The following is a 12,667-nucleotide window of genomic DNA, read 5'->3' as shown; positions in this document are numbered from 1 at the left end:
TGTAGCAGAGGTGAAATGGGACCAGGGATGTAGCAGAGGTGAAATGGACCAGGTTATGACCTTGTGAACCCCAAAAGGACCCAAGATCCAGAGTTTCCAGACCTAACCCTGTGCATCTGTTTCTCTACCTCCACTGCTACCTGAGCAGCAGGGTCTGATGTTAGCATCTCTGTTGGGAGCTGAGAAACACAACGGAAAAGCTAGACCCATCAAAAGAAAGGAAGCTTTAGGGAGTGTAACTCCCCCTCCCCTGGAGCCTGAGGGCCCTACAAATACAGAGCACGGCTTCCATGCAGAACCGGGTGTAGCCCAGGTTTGGGGAACTGCTTTGTGTACCTAAAGTTCTTGCTATACCTTCTCAATAAATATATTTTCTAAAGAGCTCATTACCTCTGGTTGGCTGATTGTCGATGGGGATCCCACTGGTTGGGCCTTATGAGTAACAGTTATGGAAACCCCAGTCTTCCTGGAATGTCCTTGGAATGGTGACCAGAAGTTGTAGCCACCTTCTGAGCATCTGGTATCAGTTGGAGAGTGGGGGTTGCCTTGGAGGGTGGTGATGTTTCTTCTATAACCTTGGATTCATCAGACTCTTCCACAGTGACTGGAGATACTCAGGATGTATCTTTGGATATAGCAGCAGTTTGCTGAGGGGCTCCCAGGCTAACTAACAGCCCCTGTAGGAAGGGTCTGTACAGAACAGGTCTTCTGAAGAGACATGCATGATACAGGCTGAAGAGATAAAATGAGAGAAGACTCCGAGAAGAGAAGCTCCATTCCTGAGAGAGTGGGTGTTAACCCCCTGGGTTGTGGCAAGGATAGTGGGAGATAATGTCTGTAATGGCTTTGTCAGCCTCAGATACTGGCCATGCTTCATCATCTGTGCTCTAGGACCATTGCTGATTTTCCATTTGTTTGAAGTTTGGTTTCCTTTTAATCCTTTTTATCCATCTGGTCAATGAGTATATTTTTTTTCTTTTGGTTTTGACTTTCCCTTTGTATCCATTCATATAGCTTTCCCCATGTTTATTTGAATCCCTCAGAAAAAAATATATAAAGTGCCACCCCTTCCTTCTCTAGGCTACATATTACAAGCTAATGTTAAGATGGCCCTTTAGTCCAATTAAATGAAGAAACAGTTGTAAACTATGAATTCTGAAACAATCTCTTATTTCATTCTTATCAAAGGCCTAGCCACTTTCTAAAGGGAGAGGTCTGATCAGCCCAGGAAGGACCAAGGAGGGAAGGAGTCACAGATTAAGGCAATGAATAGAGATAGTTCTTGAGTTCACCCTTAGTCAGGTGGAAAAAAGACTCAGTCCACAAACATTCAGAATCCTCCATATGGGCAGCTAGGAGACACCACTGTGCATAGAACTCTGGGCTGGAGTCAGGAAGACCTGAGTTCAAATTCAACCTCAGATACTTCCTAGTGGTGTGATTCTGGGTGAGTCACTTCACCTGTTTGCCTCATTTTCCTCAATTTTGTCTCAAACATTTTAATTTAAATTCTATCCCTCCCTCCTCCCTGAGATGGTAAGCAATCAGCTATAGGTTATACACGTGCAATGATGTAAAATATTTCCATATTAGTAATTTTGTACGAGACTCAAATAAAAGAAAAAAGAAAGTGAAAAGTAGCCTGCATCAATCTGAAGGCAGTCCACATCATTCTTTCTCTGGAGGCCTCATTGCTGCTGCTTTGGGCTTGTCTTGGACCAGTCTCCTCCATTTTAAGTTGGGGATAATCCCAATACCTCCTCCGGGGCAGTCCTAAGGATCAAATGAGGTCAGATTTGTGAAGCTCTTAGCGGAGTGCCTGCCTCACAGTAGACGCTTAATGAATGCCCTTCCCTTCCATTCCTTCTCCCTTAACTTCCACGGTTGGGGTTCTTTCCAATGCACCATCCTGCCTCCTGGAGGCTGTGTCTCACAATCTGGGGCTTCCTCGATGGAGGGCGCCAGAGCAGTTATTCCATGGTTGACTGGTAATACTTTGAGGACCCCTTGCCCTGAAATTCCTGCCAATCTCCCCTCAGAGACAGTTTCTGGGTCTGGAGTCTGTGTTCCAGGATGTGGCCATGACCTTCACCCCTGAGGAGTGGGAGCAGCTGGCCCCTCTTCAAAAGGCCCTGTACAGAGAGGTGACGTTGGAAAACTATGGGAACCTGGTATGCCTGGGTGAGGAGGATCGTGCCCCTGGAAGGGTGGGCTTCCTCTCTTCCTCAGAGTAAATGCTGAGGGCTCTGTGAGTGTTGAGTGATTATCATTTGGCTCGTGGAGATTCCTGGTCCATTTGTGCCCACTAGTGCTGCCCAATCCCCAGGGAGAGGCCTTTGTGAAGCTGGACATTGGCAGCCTGATCTCTCCTACAGTCCTGGGGCAGGCCCTCAGAGCAGAGATTTCCATCTGCTTAGCAGGACAGTGGTCAGAGGAAGGGTCTGAGTACAGGTGCCCTCTGTAAGGGGTCATTCTCCTGCACTGCTGGGAACAGCACCCAGGGCAGCCCTTGGTGCCACCAGATTGGGGTGGGGGGCTTCCTGGCATGTCCCCCTTTCCCAAAGAGAGACAGAGGGGCTCGGACTGGATTCTGAGTGGGCTCTCTGGCCCTAGCAAGGTCTCATGTCCCCTGAGCAGGATTTGTATCATGTCAACCAGAGGCAGTTGAGCAGCAGAAGCAAGGGCAGGAGCCTTGGAAGCCGGTGGCATGTGTCTCCAAAAGCAGCAGTGCAGGTGAGTGCCTAAGAGCCAGGGAGATAAGGGGGACCTGGGGACCAGAGCTTTTTAAAGGGTTGGCCTGGGAGCTCTCCAAGGTCCCAAGCTTGCGGGGGAAGGACTGAATCTTCTTCCTTCCCCTTAGCAGGTCCATCCCGACATGTTGGGGGTGAGTGTGCTGCCATGGAGGGGCTGTGCTCATAAAGGACATTACCCAAGTGATATTGGGTCTGCAGTCAGAAAGACCTGAGTTCAAATCCGCCCTCTGACACTTCCTAGCTATGTGACCCTGGCCCAGTCACTTCACCTTGTTTCCCTCGGTTGCTCCTCTGTCAAACGAGCTGGAGAAGGAAATTGCAAAGCCCTCTGGTGTCCCTGCCAAGAAAATCCCAAATGGGGTCATGAAGCATCAGACATGACTGAAAAAGCCTAGCCTTGTGCCAAGTACTGGGGACACAGACCGGAAGCTGAGAGAGTCCCTTCTCTCCAGGAGCTCCCCTAGTTGGGGAGTTGGAAAGGCCAGCAGCAGGCCCCGTGGACCACGGGAACTGGGCAGGGCCGAGGCTCTGGTATGCGTCTGGCAGCTGGCTGGGGGCAGCATGGTCCATACAGGCTAGCTGGCCTGATGCCTTTGCCCAGCTGTCAGACTTGATTCTAAGAGAAGGGCCTTTCCCAGGCTTTTCCTGCTCCTGGTCAAGTGTCTCTGAATATTTTTGTAGAGGAAAGACCTTGTTTTCTTTCAGTGATGTCTTACTGGGTGTGGTTCTCAGAGCCAGGTCACTGAACATCTGGCCTACTTCCATTGGGTGAATTTATCCATGTCATCCTCTGGACAGGCCCCGTTGCAGGCATTTAAGTTGGTCTTATTCCTGCCATGGTTTAGGTGAGAGTCCGCGTAGGTGCTGGTCAGCCCTCCCCCTCCCCATCAGTGGGCATTGTCTCATTCTCCCACAACTCAGGCAACATTTTGTTGGGTGATTTTTTTTTTAAGCAATAGGGGTTAAGTAACTCGCTCAAGGTTACACGGCCAGTTATTTCTGGGTGTGGTGCTGAGTGTCTGAGCCCGGGATTTGATCTCCAGGTCATCCTGACACTGAAGCCAGTGCTTACTCGCCGGGCTACCTGGCCACCCCTTGTTGGGTGATTTTTAACTGTCAACAATTTAATGAGAAGTAGTGCATCTCACGTTGGCTTTCTTTTCCATCTTTCTGACGACTAGAAGTAGTGAACTGTTTTCCAGTCGCTTTCCTGCAGATGTCCTGTTATGGCCATCAGTTTGGGAGGCTTTTGTGTGGACACTAGTGAAACTGACCCTTGAAGGAGGAGAATAGGAGGCCCAGGATTGTCTGCTCCAGACTGGACACAAATGCTGATTAAAAAGAAAATGCCCCGTGGTCATATGCTTGGACATGCCCAGACCCACTCACCCTTCCTGGGTCTGGGACCCGGGACACTGATCTTTGGACCCAGGTTTGGTATCTAACTTTCACCCCAGCTTTGCGTTCACTTGTGACTTCACTGGCATCAGGGGAGGACCAATTCCCTCTGCCAAAGTCTGGCTTCCTGCCCCTCCCCCTTCTCCATGCCCCTCCCCCCACCATTTCCCAGATCTCACTGATCCTGCCTTTTGTCTCGGTCTCCCTTATCTGACACAGTGTCTGGGACGTGCTTGCCAAGTCCTTATTCATCACTTGAGTAAAGAATTGCCTGAGACATTAAGTGACTCAGCCCAGTTAAGAGCCTCGGTGCTTCTGCCCTGGGTGGGACTTGTGCCTGCCATGCCATGCCAACCCAAGCACACCCTGCCATGCTGCCTCTCAGTATTGGGTCCTGTACACAGACAACCCACCTAAATAGCAGCAGCCACAGAACAAATTGACCTGGACATAAAATATATCCCTCCTTTGTACTGAACAGTCCAAAACACCTGGCTGAGGATGGACCCTTCTCTTAGAATCAAGTCTGTTGCCAAGACTAAAAATCAGCATGATTTGCAATGAGGAACCACTAGAAGCTTTCTCTGCATAAACAAGGTAAAGGCAAGGAGACCCCCCCCTCTCTTTCTCTTTTGGAGGGGGGAAGGCAGAGCAATTGGGGTTAAGTAACTTGCCCAAGGTCACACAGCTAGAAAGTGTTAAGTGTCTAAGACTGGATTTGACTCCAGGGCCAGTGCTCTATTCACTGTGCCACCTAACTGTCCCAGAGACCCCCTTCTCTGGCCAGTATCAGACAATCATTTTTAAAATGGTAGAGATAGTGGTAAGACAGGAGAACAAAATTCAGATGGAAATTAGGAGATTATGGTTCAGATCCTTCCTCTGCTACTTATCAGTTGTATGACCTTTGGTTGGTTATTTAGTCACTCTCAGCTTCGCTTTCCTTCTCTGGGAAGGGCAATATCTGACCTCCCTGCCCTGCCAGGCTGTTGTGAGATTAAAGTAAACCCTTTTTATAAACGGCAGATGATTACAAACAAGGTGGCCTTTCGAGTTGGGTGGTGGATTCTCTGTTGAAGACGCAGTATGGGTATGAGAGGACAGCAGAAGCTACAAAGTATAGTGACACTTTTTCTTCCAGATCAGACGGTCGATCCCCAAACCAAGGATTCAACCCTAAAGCTTAACCTTTCAGTGCAACAAATATCCCAGGAGAGAGGGGAAAAGGACAGTTCTTGTGTCCCATCTGTAATGGGAATGTAAATTTTAAAGATCTTCCCTGCCCCTAGGTTAAAGTGCACCTGGAGCCTGGGGTGGGAGGCTTGTTTTTCAGTAGATACTTTTTGATTGGCCAGTGGGTCCAAAAGGTTGTTACATTCTCTGAGCCAGGAGAAGGCTACATAAGCCCTGATGTGTAGCTTTGTTTTGGGGGCTCACTTTGAGAAGTGTTCTGTGATTTGATCTGGATTCTGGGAAGCCATTGTCCAGAGCCCCCCGGCTTTGAAAAACCCAGATGTTGAAACCCAGATGTTGACTGGGTATGGATGTAATGGTTGGACAGTTTGAAAAGCTGTCTACTTGATCTGTTTCTGTCTTGATAATTCTGCCTGTATACTTTGAAGTTCGGGGTGCTGACCTTTTTCCCCTGGACGAGGTAAATGATATATGTCTGACTGATTAAAGTAAGCTTGTTAACCCATTTTTGAGTTGCTTTCCTTTATCAAAGCAGATCCAGGAACCTGTGTTGGCAGCAAACCCTGAGGACGCTTGGGGTGCTTGCTGCTACACCATCCTGAGAGAGTCCTGGGAGCCCGGCTTAGAGAGTCAGCAAAAGAATGAGAAGGAACATTATGGGAAAGCGAAAGTTTCCCAAAGGAAAAGTGAGAGGCCAGGAATCTACTATTCAGTCAGTGGCAGATCCTGTTTCCCAAACAGGGAATATCTGTGGGAAGGTGTTTGCAAAAAAGGGAGAAACACATCAGGAGTCTTCGTTCTTCAGAAAAACTCAATGTGGGTGGGAAGGTCAGTTGGAAAACATGACTAATTTATCACCGGAGAACTCATAGTAGGGAAAAGGTTTATGAATGTAATCAGGGTGGAAAGGCCTTCAGCTGTAGCTTGTCCCTTATTTCCCATTGCATGATTCATACTGGGGAGAAAGTTTATGAATGTCATGAGTGTGGGAAAGCCTTCTGCCGGAGGACGCATCTTATTCGACATCAACATATTCACACTGGAGAGAAACTTTATAAGTGTAATGAATGTGGGAAGGCTTTCAGGTGCAGTTCAACTCTGACTTTGTACCAGAGAATTCATACTGGAGAGAAACTCTATGAGTGTAATGAATGTGGGAAGGCCTTCCATCTGAGGTCAAAGCTTACTCAACTTCAGAGAATTCACACTGGAGAGAAGCCTTATGAATGTAATGAGTGTGGGAAGGCCTTCACTTGCAGCACAACTCTCTCTCGACATCAGAGAATTCATACTGGGGAGAAACCTTATCAATGTAGTAAACGTGGGAAGGCTTTCTTCCAGAGGGCACATCTTACTCAACACCAGACAATTTACACTCGAGAGAAACCCTTCAAATGTAATGAATGTGGGAAGGCCTTCTTCTTGAAAGCAGAATTAATTGTACATCAGAGAATTCACACTGGAGAGAAACCATATCAATGTAATGAATGTAGGAAGGTGAGCACACAGCTTATCTGACATCAGACAGTTCATACGGGGGGAAAACCTTATGAATGTAGTGAGTGCAGGAAGGCTTTCCATGAAAGGTCTAAGCTTACTCAACATCAGAGAATTCATTCTGGAGAAAAACCTTATGAGTGTAAAGAATGTGGGGAGGCGTTCCGCCTGAGCACATTGCTTACCCACCACCAGGCGATCCACACAGGAGAGAAACCTCATGAATGCAGTGAATGTGGGAAGACCTTCAGACAGAGAACAGGACTTACCCAGCAGCAGAGAATTCACACTGGAGAGAAACCCTATGAAGGTAAGGACTGTGGGAAGGCCTTCTACCTGAGCAAACAGCTTATTCTACATCAGAGCACTCATACTGGAGAAAATCTTTATGAATGTAATGAGTGTGGAAAGGCTTTCAACTGGAGCTCAGCTCTGACTCGACATCAGACAATTCACACTGGAGAGAAACCTTTTGAGTGTCATCAGTGTGGGAAGGCCTTCAGGTACAGTTCAATTCTTAATTTTCACCAGAGAATTCATACTGGAGAGAAACCTTTTGAATGTAATGAATGTGGGAAGGCCTTCTCTGAGAGGCAAAAGCTTACTCAACATCAGAGAATGCACACCGGTGAGAAACCTTATAAATGTAATGAGTGTGGGAAGGCCTTCAACTGTAGCACCACCCTTTCTCGACATCAGATAATTCATACTGGGGAGAAGCCTTTTGAATGCAATGAATGTGGAAAGGCCTTCAACTGAAGTGCAACCCTCACTCGACATCAAATGATTCATACTGGGGAAAACCTCATATTTGAGTGTAGGAAGGCCTTCCGCCAGAAGATAGAACTCATTCAGCACGAGAGAGTTCATACCAGAGGGAAACCTTAGAAATGTCATGAATGTGGGAAAGCCTTCTGCCTGAACAAACAGCTTATTCAACATCAGACTATTCATGTTGAAGGGAAGTGCTATTAGTTTAAATCCTTGTGAGTGAAATGGATATAACAATTTTGGTCAGGTCATATACTTCAGGGAAAATTGGGGAATTCATTGAATCTAATGGTGGTTGACTTTCCTCTGCTAAGTTTTCTAAACCTTTTCTTGCATTAAGTCCCCCAATTATCTTCTCCCAACAACCCCCACATTTAGGCTAATTTGCTTTGAAGATTTTGTTGATGTGACAGAACCTTGCTTCCTCAACTCCACTTTAAAAAAATTCTCAGAATTCTCATTATCCAGCCTCTTCTTCCTTCTAGGCTCTGTAGAACAGATTTCCACACTCTGTTTGCTAAGATTAATTGCTTTTCCTGGCCAATCATTCTTTTCTTCCTTACTCCAAAGTGTGACTCCAATGAGGTTAGGGAGGCTTTGATGTGTGGCTAGAGCAGAGTAGCCAACATCAAAGAAAAACGAGAGGAGAACACAGATTCAGTGTCCGAACTTAGGGTGCTGATGGCTGCCCACAGGAGGAACCAGAGACCAGCCAACTCACTTGGAAGCAGGGGATCCCTCAGCTTACAGAAACTGCTTCACTTTAGCAGCTTTAGAACAAATGAATGAAAAGCTTTCTCATGTACTGTCTGCCAAGCACGAATGGGGAGGGCAAATCTGTAAGAAATCTCCAGAAATGCATTGGTTTGGCTTCTACTTGTGAACTGGTCAAGGGCTGACATTCTAGGACACTTGGGAGCTATATAGCCCACATAAGATTTGGAGTAGTATAGTTTAATTATATATATATATTTACTTCTTTGGCCATGAGTAAAGACTACGTACAACGAAGCAAGTTTGTGTGGTTCACTCCATTATGAAATGTTCTTGTGCATGAGGTTTATGGAATAAATCTGACCAAGGAAAGGGTGGTTTTCTCCTGAGCAGGACCTTGGGCCTAGGGTTTTAGGCTAAATTCATAGACTGTAGTATGTTCACAGACATGAACAAAAATGCTTGTATATCCTCAGAGAACCATGGGGCGAACCATGGAGAGGAACGTGAACCATGGAGACACCACCAAGAATTACAGATTGAGAGGGAGCCCGTCAACATCTCCTGGATCTTCTTTCCTCTCCAGGTTTTCCTTCTACCTGCCTCACTGTTCCTTCAAACTCTTCTTTCCTGGTATTTTATCCAGGTCATCCCCACTAATGTTGGGGCACCCAGGCCCTCTTCTCCCTTGGAACGACCTCCTTTGTTCACCTGACCATTGCCCTAGGTTCCACTATATGCAGACGACTTCACTTTGTTTTCCCAACTTCCCTGTTGCTCTCCTTCTGTCAGCCAGACTCACAGTCTAGAGTCATCCTCAGCCCTTCTCTCATACTCACATCATGGTGTCAGGTCCTGTCGATTCTGCCTTAGCCTGGGCCCCTGGAGAGCAGGAGCTGTTTCTCACCTTTCTTTGTATCTCTAGTGCTTAGTAAGGTGCCTGCTTAATAAACACTTACTCACTTGTCTTGATGCCGCCTTCCTCTCCTCTGATCCTGGGCCTTCATCACCTCACGCCTGGGCTTTGCAATGTGTCCTCTACCTAGCTGTCAAGGTAACATTCCTAAATTGCACCCTAAATCTGACATTGCCACCCCACTCACTTACCTCCCCAGGCTCAGAATCATCCAGGGTCAAGCAGAAGAGACTCCGTCTGGCCCTCTCCAGCTTGCCATGCCTCCTTACGCCATACCCTGTCTCATCCACTGTGTCCCTCAGACTGGAGATTGTCTGTTCCGGGCCTGGAAAACTCCCTCCTTGTCTTTCCCTCCTGCCTTCCCTGGCTTCCTTAATGACTCAGTTCAAATCCCCACTTCTTCTGCGATCCTTTTCTCCCCCACCCCAAGCCTGACTGCTGATGCATTCCCTTCTCAAGTTACCTCCCATCGACACTGCCTCTCTCTCTGTGAACATACTTGGTACTCCTGTGTGCATGTATATATGTATGTGTGTATGTTTGCATGCATGTGTATGAAGATATACAAGCACTCTTGTTCACTTGGTCTGGGACACTGTCTTCAGTGATGGAGGTGAACACCCTGCCCTATATAAGGGCAATGAGCTGTAGGACAGTCCCTTCCCCCCACTTTGGGACTCTTCAGCTGGCTTCCAGCTTCCAGAGAGAAGATGGAAGGGGTCACCCCACGTGAGGCTACAAATAAAGGTGCTGGGAAGACGTGAGAAGAGTGGGCATCTCCATCATCTCCCTATTCCCAGCTGGCTGCGCTAGAGACTGTGGGGAGGTCTCTCCTCTCTCTTGGCTGAGCTGTTACCTTGCACCCAATGGGAGAATTCCTTGCCTCTGTGTTGTCTGATCTGTGTGTATACACATATATACGTTCTCTTATGTGTATCTTCTCTGTTCTGTGTTTTGTGATGATTTGAATAAATGGGCTCTGTTACCATTTGCTGTGTGTCGTCATTGTGACCCTGGTATTTAGGTGGAAAAGGAGTCAAACCTTAGCTACAGAGCTTGGGGCTCCTCTTCCCCCAGAGATAACAAGACGAGACGACCGACAGATGAAGGGTGGAGATTGATATACCCTAGGCTGGCACCCCCTCTCCAAGGAGAGCACAGTAGTGGCCTCTGGTTCTGACTTCCCACCTCCCCTCTTGGCAAGAATCACAGTCTGCCTTGGCAAAGGGGGATGGGGAGAGAAGAGGCTGGAGGTGGCTCCCTTTGAGCCACACACAAGGACAACATCCTCCCTACCGTATGTGAGGCCCACACTTATGTTGCTACATATGCATGTGTGTAGGTGTCCATATAATATGTGGGGCAGCCAGGAAGACTTCAAATCTGGCCTCAGACACTTCCTCGTTGTGTGACCCTGGGCGAGTCACTTCACCCTGTTTGCCTCAGTTTCCTCCTCTGTAAAATGAGCTGGAGAAGGAAATGGCAAACTGCTCCCATGTCTCTGCCAAGAAAACCCCAAATGGGATCCCAGAAAGCTGGACATGACTGAAGAAACTGAGCAACAAAAATGTCTAAAATCTGTGTGTGTGTGTGTGTGTGTGTGTGTGTAGTTTGCTTGTTGTCTCACCCATTGCAATGGGAGTCTCTTGAGGGCAGAGACCATATTTTACCTTTCTTCGTGTTCCCAGAGAAGAGCAGAGCACCCGCCCCGTTGTGTATGCTTCACACATATTTGCTGACTGACCATCTCATCTCAACCCTCCTTTTACAGATAAGAAACTGAGGTCAGGAGAGGCAATGACCTACCCAGGGTCATCTGTCAAGTATGTGAGGCAGGATTCAAACCCAGGCTTTCCATGGTGCCATGGCTCTTCACTTGGTGTTCTCCTCGAGCTCCCCGTGCTGTTGGATGAAACACCCAATGACTGTGGTGACCATGGGATTGGCAGCACCTGGCCAGGCACAAGAGTTAATAATGCTCCTGTTTCTATAGTACCTGAGTAATAGCAATTACTAAGTACTTTACTATTGGACCTATAGTAAATTGCTTTCTTGATGTCATCTCATTCAGCTGCCACAACAGCCTGGGGAGGTCAGTGCTAATTCATTTTTACAAATGAGGAGACAAAGGCACAGAGTAGTGAGGCAACTTTCCTTGGGTCTCACAGGATTTGTCTTCCCAATTTCAGGTGCTGTGCTGCATCCACTGCCTGAAAAGGGTGCGGGAACTGGACAGTTTTGCCTCTAGGGATTAAATCCGTCTCTGTGAGTGAGCAGGGCTTATTGCTTGGTCACACCCACCCGATCACCTGGCTCGGCGGCCCCAGACTGGGATGTGCTTTTTCAGCTTACACACTCCGTCCAGTCTTCATTCATGTACCTTGCTAGCCATGACCCAGTTTGGGAGAAGCCTGTTATCCTCTGGAGAGAGATGGAGAGGGGACGGATTCCTCCAGGACTGGCCCAAAGTGTCCTCATGATGTCATTGGAAGAAAGTCAACAAAGGCTCTCCTTCCCTCGACGGATTCAACTCCAGACTTGTGGTCTGTCTCCCCTCCCCGCCTCCTGCTCTCATACTAGGAGACTTCAACCTATATATTGACTCTCCCTCAGACACACTGTCCTCACCCTGCTCACCTCCCATGAACACTTCCATCTTGAGCCACACCCAGAGATGGTCCTGCCTTGACCTCACCATCACCACTACCTTCATGTGTACGAACTTGGAAGTCTCCATATCTGATCATGACTTGCTATCATTTCACCTTGGTTCTTGGTCCTCTAATTTTACCCCACAGTTTCCTGTCAGGCCACTACCCTTGGTACTTAGGCGCTAATCCTTCCACATCTCAATTCCTTGGCAAACAAGTCCAGCTCACCCCTACCCCATTCTTGCCACCTCTTTGCCCTCTGACTCTATTGCTGCCAACTTTAAGACTTGAGTCCCTTCCACTATCTGCTTTAAGCCTTCATGCCTACTCATTGACTGCTGAATGAAGCCCTTCTGACCAAGTCCACTATGGGGTGATATTACCCAAACTCAGTGAGCCCTCAGTGCTTCCAGGTAATCCTGCCCTCCCTCCCTCCCTCATCAACTCCCTCTCCCACTTTCCACAGAGGCTCTGCCCCAGTGTATAGAATGGTGGGTCTGGAGTCAAGAAGGCCCAGGTTTGAATCTGAACTCAGACACCAGTGATGTCTCTGGGCAAGTCACTCCACCCGTGTTTGCCTCAGTTTCCTCATCTGAAAGTGGATATAGTGACAGCACCTGCCTCCCGTGGCTGTTGTGTGTTCTGCTATTGACCTTCTGTAATGGGAATCTGAAGACCTTCCCTGCCCCTTAATAGACCTAGGGGGGAGTTTGAAGACCTCCCCTTCTGTGAAACTAAACTCTGCTCCCTGATAGGCTGAGTGTGGTCACATG

At 47.8% G+C, this 12,667-nt stretch overlaps 1 pseudogene; it reads left to right on the top strand.

Annotated features, from left to right (window-relative positions):
- Window positions 1-12,667, top strand: part of LOC138167675 (zinc finger protein 850-like) — a 762,790-nt pseudogene that overhangs the window by 706,796 nt on the left and 43,327 nt on the right.

The sequence above is a fragment of the Petaurus breviceps genome, unplaced genomic scaffold (genome assembly GCF_028583685.1).
Source record: "Petaurus breviceps papuanus isolate PSGF00001 unplaced genomic scaffold, PetGlider_PUasm1.0 287, whole genome shotgun sequence".
NCBI classification, from domain to species: Eukaryota; Metazoa; Chordata; class Mammalia; order Diprotodontia; family Petauridae; genus Petaurus; species Petaurus breviceps.
Note: the sequence above shows the minus strand (reverse complement) of the source record. Positions and strands in the feature narration are given on the sequence as shown.